Below are 26118 nucleotides of genomic sequence, written 5' to 3'. Positions count from 1 at the left end.
AAAAAATTTTAAAAGCCCTAAAAAGAATTTTAAAAAATTATATTTTTCTGATCATTAAGGCATGCTACATGGGCGGAACAAAGATCCTCATTTATATATACATAGATCGTTTCATTTATTTATTTTGCAAACTAAAACTAAATGAGTCAAAAATAAAAGCATGGTTTGTCAAACAAGTGAGATAATCACAACTTCACAACTTTAATATGTATATATTAGCAGATAATTAAGTCCTGAGCTTGAGTGTTCAATTTTCGAAGTTTTGGCTCATAATCAAAAGAAATAAATCCATAGAGATTTTTATAATAAGATATTTATGTAATATGAAACGGAGAAATATCTTAATTTTTAAGTTTTTAATTGTAATGAACGAATGATCATGCACTGTAATACATTTAAAACATAGCTAGTAGTTTAGTTTCCAATTAGTTTCGCATGTTATTCATTAAATGAGTAAAATTAATAAATTTTGAATCTAAGAAACTAGTAAATAAACACTACAAAACTTAATAATTGGAGTTAAAAGGATGTAATTTGGATTTTTTAAATATCAAATTAAATTATTTGTGTCGAATTTTTAAATTTATAAACTAAATCAAATCATTAAAATTTGGGTTTTTTTAACCTTGTGTTTTTTGGGATTTTATTTTTTATTTTTTGGGTTTTCTCAATATTTCTACAAACATATAATTTATTTGTACTTCAAAATTTTTTTTAGTCCTATCAAAATTACAAGGAAGGAGTAATGAAAGCAGTGAAGAAGTTGAGTAATAAGAGCAACAAATTTTCCCTATTACTAATTTATTTTATTTTTGCAAATATAATTGATAACACACTAAATTACAGTTTAACATCTACAAACTTTTATAGATTAATCTAATTGCGTTTGATAAAAATTTTCAGTTTGTTAAAAATTATCTTTAAAATCCACAAATTAACAAGAGCAATAAAAAGAGAATCATTTTAAAACGTGTCCAAAAAAGGGCCAACCATAATTTTTTTTCCATTAAATTTTGATTCAAAATAAATAATTTATAAATTAACGTAAAACTATGTTTTCCATCCGATTTATTAATTATAAATCCCCTTTACTAGTGTACTAATCTCTTTTTAGATCATTGTTCATAAATTTGAGCACAAAAATTTCAAGCTATATATAAGTCAAAATTGTATTTCTAATTAAGATCAAGAAGAAATATTGACAAATGTGCATTTTGATGATAAATTTGAAATAAAATTATGTTAACCTAAATTTGATATGTATTTAATTTTAAGATATATATTTAATAAGTATAAAACATTAACATAAAATTTTATAACTTTATTAAAATTTTGAACCATAAATTTCATATTCTAAATTGATTTATAAAAATTACATAAGTAAAATATTTTAAACTTACACGCGATGATAATATAACAAATTTCACATCATCAATAATATCACGAGGAGTAAATAATTTTTAAATCAAAAAGTTAATTTAGCATTTCAAATGTTTTTAATACTCAAATATATCAATAATATTCAAATTGCTTCAGCGTGCACTATTTTACTAGTTCAATTTAAATAAAGCAATATTATTATTTTAAAATTTAAAATGAAATTGGAGATAGATATATAATTTGACTACAATTTTAAGATTAAAATTTTGAAGAATAAATTTCTATCGGTAATATATATATATATATATATCAGCTACAATAATTTTTTTTAATCATATAAACTCTTGATTGATTTCCTTTTACTATCGATGGGTAGACTTTTTATTAAAATAATAAATAAGTTATTAATTATTATTATTATTTTTTTCCGCGTGCATTTTTTAAAAGCGTGTCTTAGAAAACTTTAAATAGATGCTACAGGCGCGTTTTAGAACTTCCAACAGTGCCTTCATACGCCGGCGCAGAGTACGCCCGGTACGCTACCGGCGACGAATCAAAACACCGGTACGACATCGGTACTCCACCATTACGCTACCGTTAACCTAACTTAAGTTTCTCGCATCGATGCTTTTTTCCATCCATTAAGTGTTCTGTCACAATGTCAGATTTTCTTTTTAAGAAAAAATCAAGAACGTATTGTGTTTTTGAAGTTTTACACCCGTATTCTTTAATAAATAGTTGAAGGAAATTAACGAAATCGTTATTTTTAAGAATATATGGACATTGGAAATATCAAGAAATTCAAGAAATCTTTTCTTTTTCCAAAAATTTCTGTTGTTATTTTTGTAGTGTGTGTTAAAGATGTTCAAGAATTTGTTTTTACTTTTTTCTTAAGGGATATGGGGGACATTAAGCAAATGCATGTGCCTGATTTTTCACAAGGGTTGTTGGGGTGTTAGTTTTCACCAGGGTTGTTGAGTAATTGAATGGAAAGAAGTGGAATTGTTCTTGAAGTCTCCACTCACACATAGTGTATTGATGTTCTTGATGCTGACATCATCTTTCTATTGTATTCATGCTGCTGTACATAATTTCTTTTGGCCAACAATTATGATGTTCATAACTTGGAATGGTTGTGTAGTGTACAGGATTGCATGCATTACGCTGTTTGGCGGTTTTTGTTCATTAGTGTCTTCCGATATAATTTTGTGGTTATACTATGTTCTGATTGGTCTTTTGTTTGCATATATAATCTGGAAGCCCATTGAGGGTTGAGGGTTTTGCATTCGCTGAAAGAGTCTACTAAGAATCTCCCTTGTGCATTCCAGTGTCTCCTTCAAAATTGTTGACATTGAAAGGTCTGTCTCTGTTATACTAGCTAACTTAAGGATATGTCCTATCTGGTTTCTTAGATTTTGTAAGATTGTTTGCAGTGAGGATGACCTACTTTGTACACGTGCTTCTCCTTCTCCGTTGCCGCTATTGTCTAGTGGGATTTGCATTCCTCTGAGTTCCCTTAACAAATTAAATTTAACAATGGTTTATTCAAGCACTCTGTATACATATCAGGTCTTGATGTTTACATAGTGAATGTGTACATGCCCAAATCGATGGATAAGAGATGTGATAAGTTATTTTTTTTTTACACTTTCTTTCTTTGACAACTGCTTCTTAATCTTCAGATTTGGTTAAAATTTACTATAATCTGTAGACCATGTTCCCAGGGTTCAAAAGCACTATGGGTAGCAGGCGTCTTGGATCAAGAAGAACATATTTTCAAGTCAAAGATTCTAAATTTGGTAGTTGTTACTAAAACTCACGGGAGGCCGAATGGATATCGTAAGGTTTTGAAGGTAAATTTTTTTAGAGTTGTAGTTGGTAGTATCTTTAGAATAGGTATAAACCCTACTAACTTGGTCTTTGTTCTTGGCACTGTTTACAGGATGACATTTGAAGGTAAAGTACTTTTGAGTTTTAGTTGGTAGTATCCATTAGAATAGGTATAAACCTACTAACTTGGTCTCTTTTATTCGCATTGTTTACAGGACGACAAGTGTTTGTACCTTGGAAATGATGATTGTAGACAAAATGTTTGGTACAACATGTAATTATGTGCAAGGCTACCTGCTATTTTTGAAATCTTATGATATGCTGTCTCGTTGACATTGAGTTGATAAATAAGGAGTAGCATCTATATCTGGATTACTTAGAAGTGCTTCTAACCAGTTTTTACTCTGGTTTTGGATTACTTTTGCAGTGGGTTAGAGTCCCACATTGTTTGGAGAATGAAAATCCAGAAACTCTGCGCACCCCCTTACATCTAATGTTTTACCTACAGAGGATGATTTCCTGGATAACAAATTCAGTGCTTCAGCTAGCTCGGTTTTGGATGGGACGAGTCTTAAACAATTGTAGCTGGCAGATCAACAGAGGATGCCTCATTTAGGGAGTCTCTTGAACTTCATAAGATTCAGATGTGATGCATGTGAGATTGAAATCATTTATGTGGAGCTGTTCTTCTGCAAAGAAGCCTGATTTGATCATCTTATGGATTTCTTTAAACAGATTGCTGAAAAATATGGTTCTGGCTACCATCTTTTAGTCGAGACTGTCTCCTCGGCCACCCTATCCTGAGTACGCTATTGTTAAATCTAGCTATGAGCATGAATTTAATATGTTTTGGTTTGGTTAAAGCAGGACTTGATTCTGATTCACAAGTTACTGACATCTGTCCCACTTCATGCGGTAAAATTCTATAGTACTTGTCTCAGTCATATGATACACTCAAGAAGTTAAATACATGTAAATTTTTTGCAAATCAGTCTTAGATGTGAAAGGTGTTGAAGTTGTTAATACAGGATTAGTTGCTCACTTACATTCTCAAACCTTTTACGACACTTTGTAGCTTATTCTCTTCAACATTCATATTCCTTCCTCTGAAGGATATATGCCAGTCTAAATGTGGAAAACAACTCCTGACAAGCACTCCTTCTCAGGCTTCTCATTCCATTCTGAGGTATCAATAACAGTTTATATCAATTCTGTGCTGCATCTTGTTACCATTTTTTTAAAAAAGGAGGATTTTTGATGGTTTAAACCTTTCAAGTGTCATTTGTGGCTCAGTGTCTCTTATGGTCCGATTTTGTAGTAGATAGTCCCTGCTAGCATAACTCGTTTATTATTCCCCGCATTAGGATCCTTACATTGTTATTTATCACATAGCAGTTTTTACATTATTTATCACCGCATAAACATTCCCTGCATGACTAATACTTTAACCAAATAATGTCTTACTCTTTTTTTTGCTATTTTGTGATATTTCTGAAGAAATAGAGAGTGTCGTAGCGTGCTTTATCTTTTGTTCCATCACTTTGTGATCGTCTGGTAGTGTATAATCTTATGTAGAAACAGCGGCTCATGACAAAATAAATGTGAATCCTTCTTTACATAGTCGATGATTATTATCTTTTGTTTGATTCTAGCATTTATGTGAGTTGAACATTACACTTATTGTCATGTTCTACAACATGCTGCAGATGAGTGAATTCATTTTGAAGAACTGCTTGAGAAGGTAATGACTGTCTAAAAACTCATTGATGTATCGTTTCAATGTGGAGTGTTAACTTAGTGAATTATCAGGTCCTATCTGGACAAAAGAGGACAACAACTTATCTTGATTTCGAGCAAGAATCAGTACGTTTATGGTCATCTAATTTGAAATAGATTTTCCTTGTGCTGCTTGTCTTATGGGGGGGAAGACTTGAAACTCTTTAATAGGTTACATTGATTTTGAGTCTTTTACCATGCTTTTGTCGACCATGCCTGAAACTGGTTACCGATATTACACAACTATGCTGACCAAATTCAAAACTGGGGTTGGATCTGCAATATTCATTCTCTAGCTTCAAGATCATTTACCAGGTAAGTTACGGTTATTAAATTTGATTTTCATCAAAACTAGTCTATGGAACTTGATAAAATTGTCATTTACCTGAAATTCCATTCCATTAAATTTTGCAACATTCATTGAAGTTGAACCTAACTCTAGCATGAAGTTATATGATTTGGATAAAGTGGGAACTTAAATCTGATTCACAAGCAACCAACATCTGTCTCATTTCTTGCGGTAACATTCTCTAATACTTGTCGCTGTCATATTATACATTCACAATGTTAAGTACATGTAAACCATTTGGAAATCAGTCTTAAACAGGAAAGGTAATCTAGTATTTATTATTGTTGTTAATACAGGATTAGGAAGTGACATCAACTAATAGGACATAAGAATTGGGCTTAGAAATGACTGGGAATAATGCTACACTGTGTCGTAAATACACAAGGGCTGGAAGAGCCTACATTCTGGAACCTTTTACTACACTTAAAAAGGTTATTTTCTTTAGCATTCCTTTTCCTGCCTCTTAAGTGTGGAAAACAAAGCATGGCAATCACTTCTTCTCAGGCTAGTTGTTCCATTCTGAGGTATCAATAGCACAGTTTATATCAGTTCTGTGCACCATCTTGTTGAAAGCAAGAAGGATTTTTGAGGGTTTAAGGCTTTCAAGTGTCATTTGTGCACATTGTCTCTTAAGTTCCATTTTATGCTGTAATTGGGTTGATTGTAGTGAGTGAATTATGAATTATTACTTCTAAGGGATTTTTTCCCCTAGTACCATCAATAACTAGACAATGCTAGAAGTTCTCTTTTTGAATTATAGGGCCTTGAAGCTTGAATAGCTTCCAACTTATTTGGAAAACACTCATGACATCGTTCATGTTTTAGGAAATACACCACTAGCTAACAAGATTCTCTTGCATGTGTTTCATAAGATATAATTGTTTTCTTGATAATACAGGTTTCTTGTATTTTGTACGTTAAGCTAACTGATGTGGATTTGTTAGAAGATATTCAACGGGTTAGTCCATCAACACTAACTAGCTCTCACACTTCACTCCTTCATTTAACTCCAAATCTTTCTTATCGAATCTTGCTTAAGTTTTTGTTTAAATGCCATGGCATGTTCTCGGAATAATGTCTTTGCAACCGACAGCTTGCTGACACAGACGGATCATCAACAGTACCCTAATAACTCCGATATGGATAGAGTGGAAGGCTAACTAATTTTGGTGAAGCATAATTGATGGATTGATTCTTGATATTGTCATTCCAGTTATTTATATATTTTCCTAAGTGCAATTATGTATGCTGATGCATTATTGTCTTCCGAATGTTCCTCATTGTTGAGGAGTTGAACACTGAACAGATTTCATTGTGTTTTCAAGTGAGTTGAAAATTGCATTTTAGGAAATATCTGTGTTGGAACTGTATTTTAGGAAATATCGCGTTGGAACTGCATTTGATGGTATGTTTAGGAGAACATTGCGTATTATTAATGACATCTTTTTGTTTGTTCGTGTGCTCATGGGTGACTAATTACTGTCCCTCTTGTCAACTTGGGTGCTCTGCATGAGAAAATTTCCAAGTTAGATTTGTGGAGTAGGAGTTCCTCTGAGGATATTTCCTGTCTGGTTTACTTCTAAAGCCGTACTCATCTGATTGATCTTTTAGTTTGAAGTCCAAATAGGGTCTTGCATTTTCCGTAAGAGTCTCTGCAAAGTATCTCCCTTGCACATCCCAGTGTCTCCTTCAAAATTATTGATATTGAAAGGGGTTTGCCTTTGATACACCGGCTAACTCAAGGATATTTCCTGTCTTGTTTGCTTGCAATGAGGATGAACTGCTTTGCTCATGTGCTTCTCCTTCTCCTTGCTGCTGTTGTCCAATGGTTGGGATTCATCCGAGTTCCCTTAACAAATTGAATGCAAGCTTTCAGGATAAAGAGATGTGATAAGTTATCTTTTCTACACTTTGTTTCTTTAACAACCACTGTTTAATTTGCAGATCCTTCAGTATTTCAGTATATTGTCCTGTCAAAGAAAAACGGAAAACTAATCTTGGTTAACATTTACTAAATTGGATGCTTTCCTTTTATGGTGTTTTTGTTTTCCTTGACCTTCGTAATGCAGGTTTCAATTCAAGATTTGTTTCTTAAGAACCTATACAAAAATTACTTAATATCATAGCTACTTGTTTTTGACAGTGCTTCTGACATTGAGAGCTGAAGTAGATCTCAGATATATTCACTGTTTTTGTTGAACCTAAACTGCGCAGGATAAGTTTTATATGATTTGACTTTGGGGCCTCCAAAGAACTGTGGCACATCGGTGTGATTTTTGTTGGCATTTATGACTTGGTCTCCTGTTTTTTGCTTACCCAGTAATTTCTGCTTCCCTTTAGATGAAATTTGCAGTCTTTTTTATTTTACGAATCTACATCAATTTTTGTAAATCTAGATATTTGCTGTATTAATCTTCTTGGTCATCTAATTCAAAAGAAAAATTTCTGTTTTTTAGAAAAAGTAGAAATCTACCAAAAAATTTATGTAGATCTTTATTCCTCAGCTATGGAGGTTGGAAATGCAGCTTTGGCACTGTTAATCTTTGTATTATTCAAGAGAGTAGAGACTCAAGAGCTTTCGAGGATACTTTTTTATATACCCTTTGTTTCAAAAGGTATCAACTTACCTCCTTTAGGTTAGAGTTACTGAGTTAGTATCTTTTCTATTCTTTGAAGAATGAGTGAAATGTATATTAATGATTATTTTCTTTGATGAGTGGAGGAAGTTGGAGCACATGTAAGCAGAGGACTGCGTTTGGTTCCTCTTAATTTTCGACTGCAGACCATGCTCTAGATTAAACTTGAGAACATTTGCACTTTTTAGGATTACTGAAGTTTGTTTCAATGATTACATTGTCTGATTCTGTAGACATTTTTCTATGAGTTGGATAGGAAGCTATTGACTTCAAATGCCATGTCTTTGTGAAAATCTCTGGTCATTATACTCAGTATTTCTTCTTCATTTACCATATTTAGGTTAAGAGAGGAGTGGTTTGACTTTTGATTTCAAAAAAAGAAGAGAGGAGTGGTTTGACTTATTGCACAAAAAAAGAAAAGAAGGTGTGGTTCTTCTCTAAATGTGCAAAACAAAGCATGACAAGCACTCTGTCTCAGGCTTTATATTCCATTATGAGGTATCAATACCACAGTTTATATCAGTTTTGTGCTCCTTGCTGAAAGGAGGAAGGATTTTGAGGGTTTAGGCTTTCAAGTTTCATTTGTGCACATTGACTCTTAAGGTACATTTTATATTTTAGTTGGGTTGATTATAGCGAGTGAATTGTGAATTATTACTTCTAAGCGATTTTTTGGTTCCAATACATCAATAAAAGACAATGCTAGAGAGTCTCTCTTTTTGAATTATGACGCTTTGAAACTCGAATAGCTTCCAACTTATTTTGGAAATCTGTTCATGATATCATTAATATTTTAGGAAATACTCCACTAGCTAACAAGATTCTCTTGCATGTGTTTCATATGAAAATGGTTGTGTTCTTGACAATAATACAGGTTCTGACGTTCCGTGTATTTTGGGCGTTAGTCTATCTGATATGGATCTGTTAGAATTGCTTCAACAGGTTAGTCTATTCACACTAACTAGCTTTCATATTTCATGCCTTCATTTAATCAACTTAAATCTTGCTAATGGTCTTTGAAAAATTTATCTGCAACCCACTTAACTAACCCCTTGTTTTTACTACTCCCTTCCTCCAATTAACGCCTCCCCTTGATTTATTCCATTCCTCTAATTTTTTTTTATTATACAGTAACAAGAATCGGAGGAGATGAAGCCGAGGGCTGCCAATGAAATTTCGAAAAGATAGTGCATTAAATATCCCCCCCCCCCCTCCTTATACGTCATATTTAGAAAAACTTATGTTATTTACTTCTTCTATTAGTTTTCCATCTCATTTCCCCTTGCACCAACAACTTACTCAAAGATGAAGACAAATATGTAGTTGTTTATACTTCAAGCCACTCTATGATATATTTGATATATGGAATCCAGAAAAGGTTTTGCATTACTTTTCTATTTTCTAATTCTGATAACGAAATAGGAAGTTCCTTATATTATTCTGACCAAAAAGATAAACTTTAGTCGTTCAAATTGAAGTAATCTTCACAAAAATTTATGTGTCTATTTTGTTTAAATTCAAAAGTTCTTGGAAGTTTGCGAGCTTAGATGCTATTTTCTTTAGTAAAAGCTAGCAAAAGCTTGCAGTTATTATGCTTTTCAGTAGGAGCTTAAAAGGATTTAGTTTCTTTCTTGATTTGTCTAAAAAGATTTAGTTTCTTTATTAAAAGCTAGCAAAAGTTAGTTTCTTTGGTTGGTGTTTCGTCAACACATCACTTAGATTAGTTTCTATGTGGAAATAGTTGCTTTAAAATCCTAATGAAGTGAACAGGCACCTTTATTTATCCGGTAGCATTAGTTATTCCTTTCCCAATAGTAAAGATTTATAACTTCATAAGTCGTGGGGTTTGACTTTCTTAATTGCCTTCAAAAGCTCGTTCTTAATATGTTAACTAGATGACACTCTATAAGAGTAGTCTGAATTTCAAGTAGGGTAGAAATCACATACACTTCACATTTCATCACAATGGAATGATAATATATGCAAAATATTACGAAGGGGCCTTTTTGGGTTTTTACAGTAAGTTGGTGAATAAAGATGGTGTAATTGAAGCTTTGTGTTATTTCTTATCACAATTGAAGGGTTGTTTTATTTAGTGGGGCAGCATCTTGCCTAAACTCAAATATATAGCTGAGAGTAATTCTGTTGAACATTTTAAAGTTCGATACATTTAATTTACTCTCAAATCTTGAGAGTGCTAACTTCAAATATTTTGAAATTCTTTTTGCAGATTTTTTGGTGCTTGAATTGCACATGACCTTCTACTTTTCTTATTTTTATTATTCTCTCCAGTATAACTCAAAATGACAATCAAACAAGTTTTATCTTGAGCTGAAAAACTGTTGCCTTGGCAAGGCATCTCAAGTGGGTCTGTGAAATTTTGGAGAAAGTTCCATCCCATGGTGTTACTTCTCTGTCTCGTAAGGCTATCTGATGCTTGAATCCATGGCAGGTTCCTAAGCTTTTGAGCTGCTTCGTTTTTTGACTTGGTAAAGTTCAGTTTATTCCACCCCCCTCACCTGATCACCCTTTTCATGATATCTTACCACTCCCTCTTTTCTTACTCTTAGTGCGCAGTCTGCTCTGTTTTATACACAATGAAGATTTGGAGGTTTTCATCCTTCTATGATCAGTTAATTAAACATGTTGCTTGTCGAGCTAAAGAACTCATGCAACGGCACTACAGGGGGGTCTATGATATTTTGGGCAAAGTTCCATTTTGGTCTTTCTTCTCCGCCTCATAGGCCAACTAATGCTTGCACAGCCATGCTGGGTTTCAAAGCTTTTGAGCTAATTATTTTGGCGTTGCAAAGTTTAATTTTTTAATTCATTCAAAAAGTTGAGTACATGTAAACCATTTGCAAGTCAGTCTTACAAGGGAAATGTAATATAGTATTGATTGTAGTTGTTAATACAAAATTAGGAAGTGACATCAACTATTAGGACATAAGAATTGGGATTAGGAATTATTGGGAATAAAGCTACACTATGTAGTGCATACATAACGACTGGGAGAGATTGCTCATCAGAACCTTTTACTACACTTCAGAGCCTATTTTCTTAAGCATTCCTGTTCCTCCATCTGAAGGATATATGCCTGTCTATGTGTAGAAAACAAAGCATGACAAGCACTTCTTCTCAGTCTAGTTATTCCATTCTGAGGTATCAATACCACCGTCCATATCAGTTCTGTCCTCCTTGTTGAAAGCACAGTAGCTAACAAGATTCTTTTGCATGTGTTTTATAAGAAAATGTTTGTTTTCTTGATGATACAGGTTCCGCGTATTTCTTTGACAGTTTAGTTCATTGACACCTACTAGCTTTCATATTTCACTCCTCCATTTGATTAAATCTTGTCTTTCTCATATGGAATCTTGCTTAAATACTGTGTCATGTTCTCCGAATAAACTCCCCTGTTTTAACGTTACTGCCTTCAATCAACGCCTTTATTTTATTCATTCCCTCTCATTTTTCTTTTGATTCTACATTAGCAAGAACTGGGGGATATGAACCTGAAGGTTTCCAGCGAAATTCTGAAAGATAGTGTCATGTTCTCTGTGGAATTTAGGTGTGATTTTTGTTGGCATTTAGGACTTAGACTCCTTCTTTATGCTTACCCAATCATTTCTGCTTTTCTTTAATTGAGTTTTGAAGTCTTTATGCTTACCAATCATTAAAAGCACTGGTCATCACTTGCTCGGAATTTCTACTTTGTGTACCATATGTAGGTTAAGAGAGAAGTGAAAAGAAACAAAAAGGTTAGGTGGGGAAGGTGTGTTTCTTCTCTTTATTGAGTATACTGTCGCAATTCTCTAGACTTAAAGTAACTCTGCCGGTGAGAGTTATTGCAGTATCAACATTTATCACTTTCTTTTCTCTCAAGCTACTTTTGGAAAACCTAGATAAGAATATAGTTCTTGAAGTATCCTCCTCATCTGTTGCTATTCCATTCCCTGCTCCTCTTTTCAGATATACCTGTGAATTGTGAGTTAAAATAAAGAGGTGCAGGGCCTAGAGTTGGAAAGCAACACTGGAGAGTGCACTGTCAGGAGAGAGATTGGATTTTTGCAGAATATTCTGTGGGGAAGTGCTTCTGAAATGCGTGATCCCTGAGTCTATATTCCTCAGTCAGATAGAAAGTTCAAGTCGGTGAATTGATGGATATCTTTATTGCACATTTATTCATCTTCAAGGCTATTTTTTTATATCTTTATATCTTCATCACTTTCAAAAGATGATCCATCATAAAGATGTGGAGGGGTTTTGTCTTCCATGAAGTTCAATAAGACTTGTTTTCTCTCGAGCTGATTAAATTGTTGCTTAACACGGCACTCAGGCGGGTCTATGAGATTTTGGAATTATATTTCCATTTCATGGTGTTTCTTCTCCATCTCATAAGGCTAACTGATGCATGCAGCCACGATGGGTTTCAATGCTTTTGGTGAAATTACATATGACCTTCCACTTCTCTTATTTTTATTACTCTCTCTGGCATAACTCATAATGGCTATCTGGTATAACTCTTGGACTGAAAAACTGCTACTTGGCATGGCATCCCTCGTGGGTCTTTGAGATTATGGGAAAAGTTCCATTTTTTGGTATTTCTTCTCTGTCCCATACGTAAACTGGTGCTTGCAGCCATGCTGGGTTTCAAAACTTTTAAGCTAATCTTGTTTTGGCGCCGCAAAGTTTAATATTTTTTTGTCACCAAATCACCCTTTTGGTGAAACTGCACGGCCTTCTACTTTTCTTGTTCTTATTACCCTTTCTGGTATAACTCAAAAAAAGCAATTTAACATGTTCTCTCTTGAGCTGAATAACTGTTGCTTGGCATGGCACCTAGGGTGGGTATATGAGATTTAGGAGGAAGTTCCATTTGTTGGTGCATTTTCTGTCTCATAAGGCTAATTGATGCCTGCAGCCATGACAGTGCAGAAACTAGAACTTGAAGGAGATTGCATCATTCTGCAGAAGCTATCTGCTCGGAGCTACTAGAGCAGTCATCCCATCAATGTGATCAATCTTCCACCCCAAGTTGTGGTGACAATGTATTGTCTGATGTATAGTAATGTTAACAAATTTCTCGGGAGGGTTAGGTTTCTTTCTGACATTATCTCAAACAAATATGTTAGTAATTCACATGACCTGATGTGTTCTCTCTCAGTTAATTAGCTTCATTTCTTTCACCCACTTTTCAAGATTCTCTTGGACTTCATTCTTATTAATCATGAAAGCATTAGAGATTACGATGTCTAAGTCTCCTAGGCCACAGTCTCTTTCATATTCCATCTTGCTTATGTTCAGATCTTGTAATAGAACTCTCATGCATGACATTTTTTATTCAAATTTTCAGAATTTGCACCTACAAAAAGTCATGGTTTCTTAGATTCTGGGACAAAATGGATGGACTTCCATCCAGAGATTACAGTTGAGTACTTTAACTATATCTCAGATGTTTTTGCATCTTCTCTATTCTGCTAAAATGATGGATTGTTACCTTTTCCAATATGAGATGCAGAACGGTACTTGAACGGAGAGTCTTAAGAATCAGGATACCATTGATAAAACCTGCCTAGAGGGTGCAAAAGTTCTCCAACTGGTGGATAAGAGAATATTTTTGTGACAATGTCAAATTTTCTTTGAATTCTTGCCTGCGAAAAATCAAGAACTTATCCATCTTTTTGAAGTTACACCTGTATTCTTAAGGCATATTTACAGGAAATAATGAAATTGTTATTTTCAAGAATATATTGACATTGCAAATATAAAGAAATTCAAGAAAACTTTCTTTCTCCAAAAAATTCTGTTGTTTTTCTCGTAGATGTTCTAGAATTTGGTTTGGAGTATGTTTATCTTGTATGATTTCAGTAGGGTTGTTGAGGAGTTGGTTTCAACAGCCGTAGGAATTGAATGTTGTGGAGTTGTTCTTGAAGTCTCCACTCACACAACTTTTAAAGATAGTATACTGATGTTCTTGATGCTGGCATCATCTTTTCTATTGTATTGATTTCGATGTACATACTTGGAATGGTCGTTGTAGCCATAGGATTGCATGCATTACTCAACTAATAGGCCGTTCTGGCGGTTTGTGTTCGTTGGTTTGCATATGTACTCCGGAAGCCCAATGAGGGTTTTGCATTCTCTGAAAGAGTCTCTGCTAAGAATCTACCTTGTGCGTCCCACTGTCTCCTTCAAAATTGTTGACATTGAAAGGTCTGTCTCTGTTATACTAGCTAATTTAAGGATATGTCCCATCTGGTTTCTTTGATTTTTTAAATTTGTGTGCAGTGAGGATGAACGACTTTGCACACATGCTTCTCCTTCTCTCCGTTGCCGCTATTGTCCACTGGGATTTTCATTCCTCTGAGTTCCGTTAACAAATTGAATTAAATTGAATTCAACAGATGGTTCATTCAAGCTCACGGCAGGTCTTGATGTTTACATAATGAATGTATATGGGCCCAAATTAATGGATAAGAGATGTGATAAGTTATCTTTTTTAAATTTTGTTTCTTTAACAACCACTGTTTAATCTTAAGATTTGGTTAACATTTACTATAATCTGGAGACCATGTTCTCAGGCTACCATGTGTCTTTTCAGTAATGTGTAAAATGATGTTATTCTTTTCTTTACATTTGCCATCTAGTTATACAATTAGTTGTGTTGAAGTAGCTGAAAGTACAAGACACAATAAGTATATGAATATATGTGATGCAGCTCAGTAGTATTGTTTTTTTTAGTGTTGTAATGTAATATTGTGTTGGTGATTAAGAAGAACGTATTTTCAAGTCAAAGATTCTAAATCTGCATAACTGTAAGTACTTCCTTTCCTCCAACCTCTCTGCATTGTTGTTTCTTCATCTGAAGCCGTTCTGGAGGACTTCTCCTATTGATATTACCAAGTGGCTAAACTATATCTATTCTCAGATTTGGCACCCAGAGCTTTGTATGTGAGAGGCACTGTTGTAGATATGATGTTCAACGCTTTCTTTTCTTTGAAGTTGTTGATCACTTCTGTATGTAGGCATGTTTTGATTATTTCTTCTTGCTGAAGTTGAGCTGGAACATACATATTCATGCTTAGGTACTTTTAGCCCAACTTATGGAGACAACATATGTGCCTGTTTCTTTCATCTTTTATTGTACTTTCTTTTTCACCAGACATTTCAATTAACTATTGTTTCGTCTACTTCATTTAAACCAGTGACATCAAAATGCTGCCATTCAGATGTTATGCATGCTTTCCCGGCAAGCTTTGGCTTGAAAGGAGAGGCTCTGAGACTTTGTCGAAAATCGTTACTAAAACTCATGGGATCGAAAGGTTTGAAGGTAAAGTTCTTTTAGTATCCATTATATAGGTATAAAAATACTAATATGGTCTTTGTCTATGCCATTATTTACAGGATGACATGTGTTTGTGCCTTGGAATTTTTGATTGTAGACAAGAAAATCTTAAGAATTATTGATACAATGAGCTATGCTCTCCTCTAGGGTGGATGGGGACTTGGATAAATGGATTGATACTGGATCTCGAGGTAAAGTAGATGAGCTTATAAGGAAAAAGAAGAGTATAAGAAGTCATACAACTCTTCCATTTTTCTAGCACAAGAAGAAGTTCTTTACCACAATTGAGTCTGCAAGAAGGAAGCAGGAATTAATAATATTAAGACTGTTAATGATGTGCCACTCTTGCCAGGTAAGTTGTCTTGTAGTGTGCTTGTTTGTCCTAATAATCAACGATGACAGGAAATGTGTGCAACTAATTAATGTTCCATTCCATCGTGTAGAAACTAGAGCTGTAAGGGGACTGCATCATTCTGTAGAAACTATCTGGTCGGAGCTTCCATGGCAGTCCCATCATGTGAGCAATCTTCCACCCCAAGTTGTGGTGACGGCGTATTTTCTGATTTACTGTAATGTTATCAAATTTCTTGGGAGGTTTAGGTCTCTTTCTGATATTATCTCAATCAAATAAATTAGTTACTTTTACGATCTGATGGTTCTCTCTTCAGGCCAAGTGCGAAAATAAAACTTGTTAACATCTGAAATAACGAATTACAAGGTAAAGGGGAGTGCACAAGTACACACGATGGGGAGTCAAAATAAGGTAAACTGTTCCTGCCATTTGTTCATGCCTGACTTGAATAAGAGCTGAAATTTTTCAGTGCATGTTTCAGTTAATTGGCTTCATTTGTTTCACCCACTTTTCAAGATTATCTTAGACTGCGTTATTACTGATCATGAAAACATTAGATATTACATTGTCTTTTTCCAAGTCTCCTAGGCCACGTAGTCTCTTTCAATTTCTATCTGTGCTATGTACGCATGGATGAGAACGACAGTAAGTTTTAGTTTCTTTGACATTGATTTAATGCATTTTGATGTGCACAAAGTCGTGCTCAATTTATTATTTTACGTCCTCACCTGAAGTTGTGTACTTTCTCTGAAGGATCATCTGAAGTTGTACCATCTTTTGACAGATCATCTGAACTTGTCCCTTCTTTTGAAAGGATAATCTGAAGTTGGATCACGAGTTTGAACAATTTTCTGACATTGAACAGCGAAGTAGATCTCATATATATTCACTGTTTTTTGTTGAACCTAAACTTCCCAAGATAAGTTTATATGATTTGACTTTGGGGTCTTCAAAGAATTATGTGGAACATAGGTGTGATAGTTGTTGGCATTTATGACTTAGACTCCTGTTTTATGATTACCCTGTCATTTCTGCTCCCCTTTAAATGAATTTTTGCAGTTTTTTTTTTTTTTACGAATCTACATCAATTTTTGTAAATCTAGATATTTGCTGCATCAATCATCTTGGGAGCCTTGCTATCTTTCCGAGATAGTGACATTCAGCTGTATGTTGATTTTTAGTAGGGTCAGGGTAGAGTGGTGGCTCATTTTCTCAGGAGTTTGAAACTTGCAGGTCAATCTCGGTCATCTAATTCAATAAAAAAAATTTTGTTTTTCAGAATTAGTAGAAACCTACCAAAATATTTAGGTTGATCTTCATTCCTCAGCGATGGAGATTGGAAATGCAGCTTTGACACTTTGATCTTTGCATTATTCTTGAGAGTAGTGTATGCTGTCTGGCCATTTTAACTAGCTTCGTATGCTTGCTTTACACCAGCTACATCAAAATACAACCATTAAGATTAATTGCATGCTTTCCCAGCAAGTTTTGGCTTTAAATGAGAGGCTCTAAGCTCTATTTCTGACGTTTCTTTGTTGACAGTTGTTACTAAAACTCATGGGAATCCAAATGGATATTGTAAGATTTCAGGTAAAGATCTTTTGAGTTTTAGTTTGTAGGATCCATTAGGATAGGTGTGAAACTACTTACTTGGCCGTCTTTGTTCTTGCCAATATTTACAGGACGACAAGCGTTTATTCCTTGGAATTGATGATTGTAGACAAGATGTTGGTAGAATAGGTAATTATGTATAAGCCTACATGATACAAGTGTTGACTATTGTTTGCTAATAAGGTAATTTCTTGGGATTTTTCTCTTTGTAATCATTGTTCATGATGTATTTTACAACCAACCAGTTTAAAGGAAGCAAATGCACTCCAAGTACTTCTAGTTTTCTCACAATTCAAACAAATAAATATTGATCTACTTCTACTCTGTCCTGATTGATCTTTTGGTTTCCATATATAATTTGGAAAACGAATGAAGGTCTTGCATTCTCTGAAATAGTCTTTGCTAAGAATTTCCCTTGTGCTTCCCGTGTCTCCTTCAAAATTGTTAATATTGAAAGGTCAGTCTCTGTTATACCAGCTAATTTAAGGATATTTCCTTCTGGTTCCTTCGATTTTGTAAGTTTGAATGCAGTGAGGATGATATACTTTGCACATGTGCTTCTCCTTCTCTGATGCTGCTATTGTCCAGTGGGGTTTGGCATTCCTCTGAGTTCCCTTAACAAATTGAATTGAAGTGATTGTTCATTCAAACTCTCAGGATACCTTCTCAGGTCCTAACTAGAGGCCCAAATTAATGGATAAGGGATGTGATAAGTTATCTTTTCTACACTTTGTTTCTGTAACGACCTGTTAAGCTTTGCAGGTCCTTCAGTATTTCCGCGTCCACTTATTTCAGTATGTTGTTCTGGCAAAAGAAATCGGAAGACTTATATTTGGTTGACATTTACTATGTCGTATCTTTGTTTTGCACAGGGGAGTGCACAACTACACGCGATGGGGTGTCAAAATAAGGTAAACCATTCCTGCCATTTGTTCCTGACTTGAATATGAGCAGAAATTTTTTGGTGCATGTTCAGTTAAAGAAAAAGAAAAACGGAAAACTAATCTTTGGTTAACAATTACTAAATTCGATGTTTGGTTTTTACGGTGTTCTGTTTTCCTTGACCTTCGTAATGCAGATTTTATTTTGATATTTCTTTTCAAAGGACCAATACAAAAATTACTTAATAACATAGCTACGAGTTTTGACAGTGCTTCTGACATTGAGCAGCGAAGTAAATCTCAGATATATTTACTGTCTTTGTTGAACCTAAACTGCCTAGATAAACTTTATATGATTTGACTTTGGAGCCTTTAAAGATATCTGTGGTTTCCTGCTTTATGCTTACCCAATCATTTCTGCTTCCCTTGAAATGAATTTCAGTCTTTTTTTTTTACAAATTTACATCAACTTTCGTAAATCTTGATGTTTGTTACATCAATCTTCTTGGAGCCTTGCTATCTTTAGGATATTGTGACGTCCAGCTGTATATGATTTTGAGTGGGATCAGGGTAGAGGGGTGGCTCATCAGGAGTTTGAAACTTGTAGGTCCATCTGGGCCATCTGATTCACAAGAAAAATTTCTTTTTTTTTTCAGAAAATAGAGCCCTAGCAAAAAATTTTAGGTTGATCTTCATTCTTCGGCTATGGAGGTTGGAAACGCAGCTTTGACCTAACAAATATGCTAACACTGTTGATCTTTTGCATTATTCTAGAGACTCAAGAGCTTTTGAGGATACCTTTTTATGTACCCTTTGTTTCAAAAGGTATCAACTTACCTCCTTCAGGTTAGGCTCTAAGGAATTGACAAAATTCTTATTTTTCTTTGATTAGTGAAGGAAGTGGGAGCAATGTAAGCAGAGGACTGTGTTTGGTTCCTCTTAGTTTTTCGACTGCAGACCATGCTGTAGATCAAACTTGAGAACTGTTGCACTTTTTAGTGTTACAGAATTTTGTTTTAACTGATTACGTTGTCGGATTCTGTCGACATTTTGCTATGAACTGGATAGGAATCTACTGACTTCAATGCCATGTTATTTGTTAAAAGCACTGGTCATCACTTGCTCGGAATTTTTACTGTGTACCATACGTAGGTTAAGAGAGAAGTGGTTTGACTTAACGCCATGAGAAAGAAACAAAAGGTTAGGTGGGGAAGGTGTGGTTCTTCTCCTTATTGAGTATATTGTCGCAATTCTCTTGACTTAAAGTAACTCTGCAGGTGAGAGCAGTTGCAGTATCAACATTTATCACTTTCTTTTCTTTCATGCTACTTTTGGAAAACCTAGATAAGAATATAGTTTTTGAAGTATCCTCCTCATCTGTTGCTATTCCATTCAGATATACCTGTGAATTGTGAGATAAAAAAAAATAGGCACAGAGCCCAGAGTTGGAAAGCTACACTGGGGAGTGCACTGTCAGGAGAGAGATTGGATCTTTGCAGAATATTCTGTGGGAAAGTGCTTCTGAAAAGCGTGATCCCTGTGTCAGATTCCTCAGTCAGATAGAAAGTTCAAGTCGGTCAATTAATGGATATCTTTATTGCACAATTATTCATTTTCAAGGCTATTTTGTTTATTTCTGATGATACTTTCTTAAACTTTATATCTTCATCACTTTCAAAGATGATCCATCATAAAGATGTGGAGGTTTTGTCTTCTGTGGAAGTTCAATAAGAGACTTGTTTTCTCTCGAACTGATTAAATTGTTGCTTAGCATTGCACCTCAGGTGGGTCTGTGAGATTTTGGAATTATATTTCCATTTCATGGCGTTTTTTCTCCATCTCATAAGGCTAACTGATGCATGCAGCCACGATGGGTTTCGATGCTTTTGGTGAAATACATATGACCTTCCACTTCTCTTATTTTTAATACTCTCTCTGGTATAACTCATAATGGCTATCAACATGTTCTCTCTTGGACTAAAAAACTGCTACTTGCGCATGGCATCCCTCGTGGGTCTTTGAGATTATGGAAAAAGTTCCATTTTTTGGTATTTCTTCCGTGTCTCATACGTAAACTGATGCTTGCAGCCATGCTGGGTTTCAAAACTTTTAAGCTAATTGTGTTTTGGTGCCGCAAAGTTCAATATTTTTTTGTCACCAAATCACCCTTTTGGTGAAACAGCACGCCTTCTACTTTTCTTGTTCTTATTACTCTTTCTTGTATAACTCAAAAAAAGCAATTTAACATGTTCTCTCTTGAACTGAGTAACTGTTGCTTGGCATGGCACCTAGGGTGGGTATATGAGATTTAGGAGGAAGTTCCATTTGATGGTGCATTTTCTGTCTCATAAGGCTAATTGATGCCTGCAGCCATGACAGTGCAGAAACTAGAACTCGAAGGAGATTGCATCATTCTGCAGAAGCTATCTGCTCGGAGATACTAGAGCAGTCATCCCATCAATGTGATCAATCTTCCACCCCAAGTTGTGGTGACAGTGTATTATCTGATGTATAGTAATGTTAACAAATTTCTCGGGAGGGTTAGGTTTCTTTCTGACATTATCTCAAACAAATATGTTAGTAATTCACATGACCTGATGTGTTCTCTTTCAGTTAATTAGCTTCATTTCTTTCACCCACTTTTCAAGATTCTCTTTGGACTGCATTCTTATTAATCATGGAAGGATTAGATATTACGATGTGTAAGTCTCCTAGGCCACAGTCTCTTTCATATTCCATTTTGCTTATGTTCAGATCTCGTAATAGAACTCTCATGCATGACATTTTTTATTCAAATTTTCAGAATTTGCACCTACAAAAAGTCATGGTTTCTTAGATTCTGGGACAAAATGGATGGACTTCCATCCAGAGATTACAGTTTGAGTACTTTTAACTATATCTCAGATGTTTTTGCATCTTCTCTGTTCTGCTAAAATGATGGATTGTTACCTTTTCCAATATGAGATGCAGAACGGTACTTGAACGGAGAGTCTTAAGAATCAGGATACCATTGATAAAACCTGGCCTAGAGGGTGCAAAAGTTCTTGGTATAATTGATCAGGTCTATTCTGGCCTTTGTATAGTCCATTATGTCTGTTCTTGGTTTCTCAAATTTTTTATTATTATGCATTTATTTTAAAAGATTGTTTCTCTAAGAGATTGTTTGGTTGAACTCATTAGAAAATATAAATCTTAGCATAAACTTCTTCATAAATAGTATAAATCTTAGCATAAACTTCCTCATAATTAACATCTTTAAGTTTGAGACATTTGAATTTCATGTCGATATTTGTCGCATCTTGAGTGTATTTTTTTAAAAAAAAACTTGCTCATTTTTGTGGTGCCTTAATTCGTTCAATGATGAACAATTGTTATGTTATACAGCCCCATAATTTCTATTATTTAGTTTTACTTTCTAATACTTTCATTTATTGCATGAACGTTTGGTGTTGATTTGATTTTATCGCAAAGAATCTTATATAAAGATATTCTTTGTTGGTCAATATATAAATCTTTTTGAATAGTTTAGGAACATATTTTACCATTTTCTCAATAATAAATAAATTATTAATTAGAGTAGTTTTCATGTTTTTTTTCCGCATCCTTTTATTTTCTCAAAGCGTGTCTTAGAAAGCTTTAAGTAGACGCTACAGACGCAATTTAGAACTGAAGAACGACGCTACATACGCCGGCGCAGAGTATGCCACCGGTACACTACCGGTGACGAATCAAAACCATAAACCCTAAAATGATTTTCTTGCATCTATAGCTTCTTCCATCCATTAACTGTTATGTTACAATGTCAGATTTGCTTTTTAAGAAAAAAATCAAGAACTTGTTGTTTTTTGAAGTTCAAGAAATCTTTTCTTTTTCCAAAAATTTCTGTTGTTATTTTTGTAGTGTATGTTGAAGATGTTCAAGAATTTGTTTTTACTTTTTTTAAGAAAATGCCTGAGGCTGTTTTGTTTTGAGAGTAAATTTTCACAAGGGTTGTTGAGGAATTGAATGGAAAGATATTCTTGATGCTGACGTCATCTTTCCTATTGTATTCATGCTGCTGTACATAATTTCTTTTGCCCAACAATTATGATGTTCATAAACTGGATTGATTGTTGTAGTCTATAGGATTGCATGCATTACTCACTTGATATGCTGTTTGGCGGTTTGTGTTCATTGGTGTATTTCAATATAATTTTGTGGTTTTACTTGTAATTTGGAAAACTGGTATGTTGTCTGGCCAATTAACTGTAGTTTCGTATGCTTGCTTTACACCAGCCATTAAGTTTTTTAGGTAAAGTTCTTTTGAGTTTTAGGGTGTAGGATTCATTAGGATAGGACTTAGGAGTAGAACTACTTACTTGATCTTTGTCGGTGCCAATGTTTACTGGTCATTCTCTGTTATACCACAGAATATTTCCTTCTGGTTCCTTCGATTTTGTAAGTTTGTGTGCAGTGAGGAAGTTGTACTTTCTTTTGAAGGATCATTTGAAGTCTTACCCTTCTTTTGAAAGATCATCTGAAGTTGTACTTTCTTTTGAAGGATGATCTAACTTTCTCTTGAATGATCATCTAAATTTGTACTTTCTTTTGCAGAATCATCTGACTTTGCACTTTCTTCTGAAGGATCATCTGAAGTTGTACTTTCTTTTGAAGGATCTGCAGTTTCACGAGATGTTATGGGATAAGGAAATGGTGGTCTGTTTTTGGCAAAATGTTGATCTGCCATCATCTTTTCTATTTAACTGATACTGCTGTTCATAATTTCCTTTTGCCTGACAACTGTGATGTTTGAATGATTGTTCATTGTTGTAGTCCTATAGGATTGCATACATTACTCAACAGTTTCACCATATCTTGATACTGTTCTGGTTCTTGACTTTCTTGGAAGGCATTAAAAGATAGCAATGACGATGACAATGTGGAAGTGTTGTAGTTAGTGTTGTTAGCAGCAGAATTAGGTATGGGTTGTACTGACTTTTTCCAAATCATTGCTTGAAGAAGCCTTAACAGGCAATGAACCTGAGGCCAGTGTAGGCTTTTGTTTCTCCTTGATCTCTTCTTGTTGCCTTTTGCTCTCTGTTGTGGTCTGTATGTTCTTGCCTTTGTAAGTAGTAATTAGTGCTCTTCTACCGTCTTTTCTATACAAATTATTTAGGTGCACATATTGTATGTTTACCTCAGTTTTTGTTTGTTATGTACTTGTGTGTGTGTATATATATATATATATATATATATATATATATATATATATTGTGGGAAATTATATGTTTTCTGATTTTGTTAATGTTTTGAGGATCAATAGTTATGGCAAGTTGTGCTTTTATGCAAGTATAATCGCTTAGAATAGTTTCACAAAAGACATCAGTGAGACTTTTCAATGAATTCTTATGTTCCTTTGTTTGCTACTTCTGATTACAAGGGAATATGCTATATATAAAAATTGATATACCTTTCTCCTCCTGCTCCTAGTATGATGCTCCATTCTAGTATCATAAGTATATTTTTTTTCTCCAAATGAATATTCTTATATCACAACACTGTGTCTTTTTTTCCATGATATTTACTTCCTTGTAAGACTGTTCTTTTTTATGTTTGTTATTTTTATAAGTAGTGTACTCCAAGTTTGAACCTGACCCAGTTTCCACCAGGTATATGTTAAATTGCAACATCTCTCCTCTAAGGCGTGCACAGTTTGCTTATATTCCGCCTTAGGAACATCTCTCTTTTTTAGTTTCTTGCTGGACTAATAAATGATTTCAGCTAGAGCAGCCAGACGGACTACTATGTTATAAGTGAAAGGGTATGGTATAGCAGCCTTTCCGAGCGATCCTCTGGGATATCCCGATATAGGCATTAGGACCTGCTATGTTATAAGGTTGATGACAATGGTAAGTATTAGTTTCTTTGACATTGATCTAATGCATTTGATCTGCAGAAAGTTCTACTCAATATATTATATTAGTTCATCATTTGAAGTAGTACATAATTTCTTTTGCCCAACAATTATGATGTTCATAATTTGGAATGGTTATTGTAGTCTATAGGACTGCATGCATTACTCAACTGATAGGCTATGTGGCGGTTTTTGTTCATTAGTGCCTTTCAATATAATTTGTGGTTTTACTTGTAATTAGGAAAACTGGTATGCTGTCTGGCCATTTTAACTGTAGTTTTGTATGCTTGCTTTACACCAGCTACATCAAAATACAGCCATTAAGATTAATTGCATGTTTTTCCAACAAGTTTGGGCTCTAAATAAGAGGCTCTGAGCTCTATTGCTGCCGTTTCTTTGTTGGAAGCTAAATGGATATTGTAAGTTTTTCAGGTGAAGTTCTTTTGAGTTTTAGGTTGTAGGATCCATTATGATAGGTGTAAAACTAGTTACTTGGTCTTTGTTCTTGCCAATGTTTAATGGAGGGCAAGCATTAATTCCTTGGAATTGATGATTGTAGACAAAATGTTGGTAGAGTAGGTAATTTTGTATAAGCCTACCTGATACAAGTGTCGTTTACTGCTTGCTAATAAGGTAATTTCTCGGGATTTTCCTCTTTGTAGTCATTGTTCGTGATGTATTTTACTACCTATCAGTTTGAAGGAAGCAAATGCACTCCAAGTACTTCTAGTTTTCTCACAATCCAAACATATTGATTTACTTACTTTACTCCTAAATCTCTACATTGTCCTGATTGATCTTTTTGTTTCCATATATAATCTGCAAGCCAGTGATGGTCTTGCATTCTCTGAAATAGTCTTTGCTAAGAATTTCCCTTGTGCTTCCCAGTATCTCCATCTAAATTGTTGATATTGAAAAGTTAGTCTCTGTTATACCAGCTAACTTGGATATTTCTTTCCAGTTCCTTCGATTTTGTAAGTTTGTGTGCAGCGAGGATGACATGCTTTGCACACGTGCTTCTCCTTCTCTGATGCCTCTATTGTCCAACGGGTTTTGGCATTCCTCTGAGTTCCCTTAACAAATTGAATCCAAGTGATGGTTCATTCAAGCTCTCAGGATACATTTCAGGTCCTAATGTTAACAACCTGTTTGAATTTGCAGGTCGTTCAGTATTTCTACGTCCACTTATTTAGTATGTTTTCATGTCAAAAGAAAACAGAAGACTTATATTTGGTGGACAATTTACTAATGCGTTATCTTTGTTTTGCACAGTGTTTTTGTTTTCATTGACCTTTGTATAAAGGAAATTCGACTTTATATGATAGCGAAGCTTACTCTTTAGTACCCCTACTTAATCTTATGTACTCTTGTGATGTTTGACCGAGTCATCTGTTAATAGGGGGAGGCTGCTGTTTTATTTCCAGACGGATTTTGGTGATAGACGTGTGTAGGGTAAATACTTGTTGCCAAATATGCCCCGAAAACAGGATTCCTTACCCGGGCATATGTCTAGGCATGCAATTGCTGTGATTGAGTTTGCTAGATCCATTCTTGGATTGCAAGATGCGAACTGTACAGAGTTTGATACCAACACTCACAATCCTTGTGTAATTTTTATGCCGGAAATTAAGTTATGATACTTCCCTTTTATCATGAATTTTCCTCATGCTCTTCATGTGTGTTAGGTTTCATTTTAGTAGCGGCTATATTAATCTGTAGACCATGTCCACAGGGTTCAAAAGCGCATATAAGTAGACTAAACATTTGGATTTAAGAATGTGAGTCTAGCGTCGACTAGAGTAGAGTTATGTGAAAAGGTATAGCAGCCTTTCCGAGCAAGCCTCTGGGATCTCCTGGTATAGGCATTTGATGACAATGGTAAGTATTAGTTTCTTTGACATTGATCTATATACATTTGATGTGTGGAAAGTTCTGCTCAATTTATTATTTAGTTCATCGTCTGAAGTTGTACTTTCTTTTGAAGGATCATTTGAAGTCTTACCCTTCTTTTGAAAGATCATCTGTAGTTGTACTTTCTTTTGAAGGATGATCTAACTTTCTCTTG

General features: G+C 34.6%; 1 protein-coding gene across 14 annotated transcripts in view; it reads left to right on the top strand.

Moving 5' to 3' along the window:
* Positions 1 to 1826: 1826 nt before the first annotated feature.
* Positions 1827 to 26118, top strand: part of LOC104645721 (uncharacterized) — a 31314-nt gene continuing 7022 nt past the window's right edge. For 3 of the 14 annotated variants that reach the window (XR_011215071.1, XR_011215076.1, XM_069294539.1), the window contains exons 1-15: positions 1837 to 1944; positions 2641 to 2738; positions 2814 to 3233; positions 3323 to 3336; positions 3426 to 4396; positions 4917 to 7654; positions 7840 to 7950; positions 8312 to 8913; positions 9103 to 15056; positions 15177 to 15301; positions 15376 to 15668; positions 15760 to 15833; positions 15985 to 16079; positions 17211 to 17258; positions 17351 to 25931. The gene's annotated coding sequence lies outside the window, so the exon portion shown is untranslated. Of the gene's footprint in view, positions 1945 to 2640; positions 2739 to 2813; positions 3234 to 3322; positions 3337 to 3425; positions 4397 to 4916; positions 7655 to 7839; positions 7951 to 8311; positions 8914 to 9102; positions 15057 to 15176; positions 15302 to 15375; positions 15669 to 15759; positions 15834 to 15984; positions 16080 to 17210; positions 17259 to 17350; positions 25932 to 26118 lie in introns of all 14 variants that reach the window. The other 11 variants (XR_011215075.1, XR_011215074.1, XR_011215078.1 and 8 more) reach the window with 11 other exon arrangements.

Source organism: Solanum lycopersicum, chromosome 2, assembly GCF_036512215.1.
Source record: "Solanum lycopersicum chromosome 2, SLM_r2.1".
NCBI classification, from domain to species: Eukaryota; Viridiplantae; Streptophyta; class Magnoliopsida; order Solanales; family Solanaceae; genus Solanum; species Solanum lycopersicum.
The sequence above is the reverse complement of the archived record's forward strand: the minus strand, read 5'-3'. Positions and strand labels throughout refer to the sequence as shown.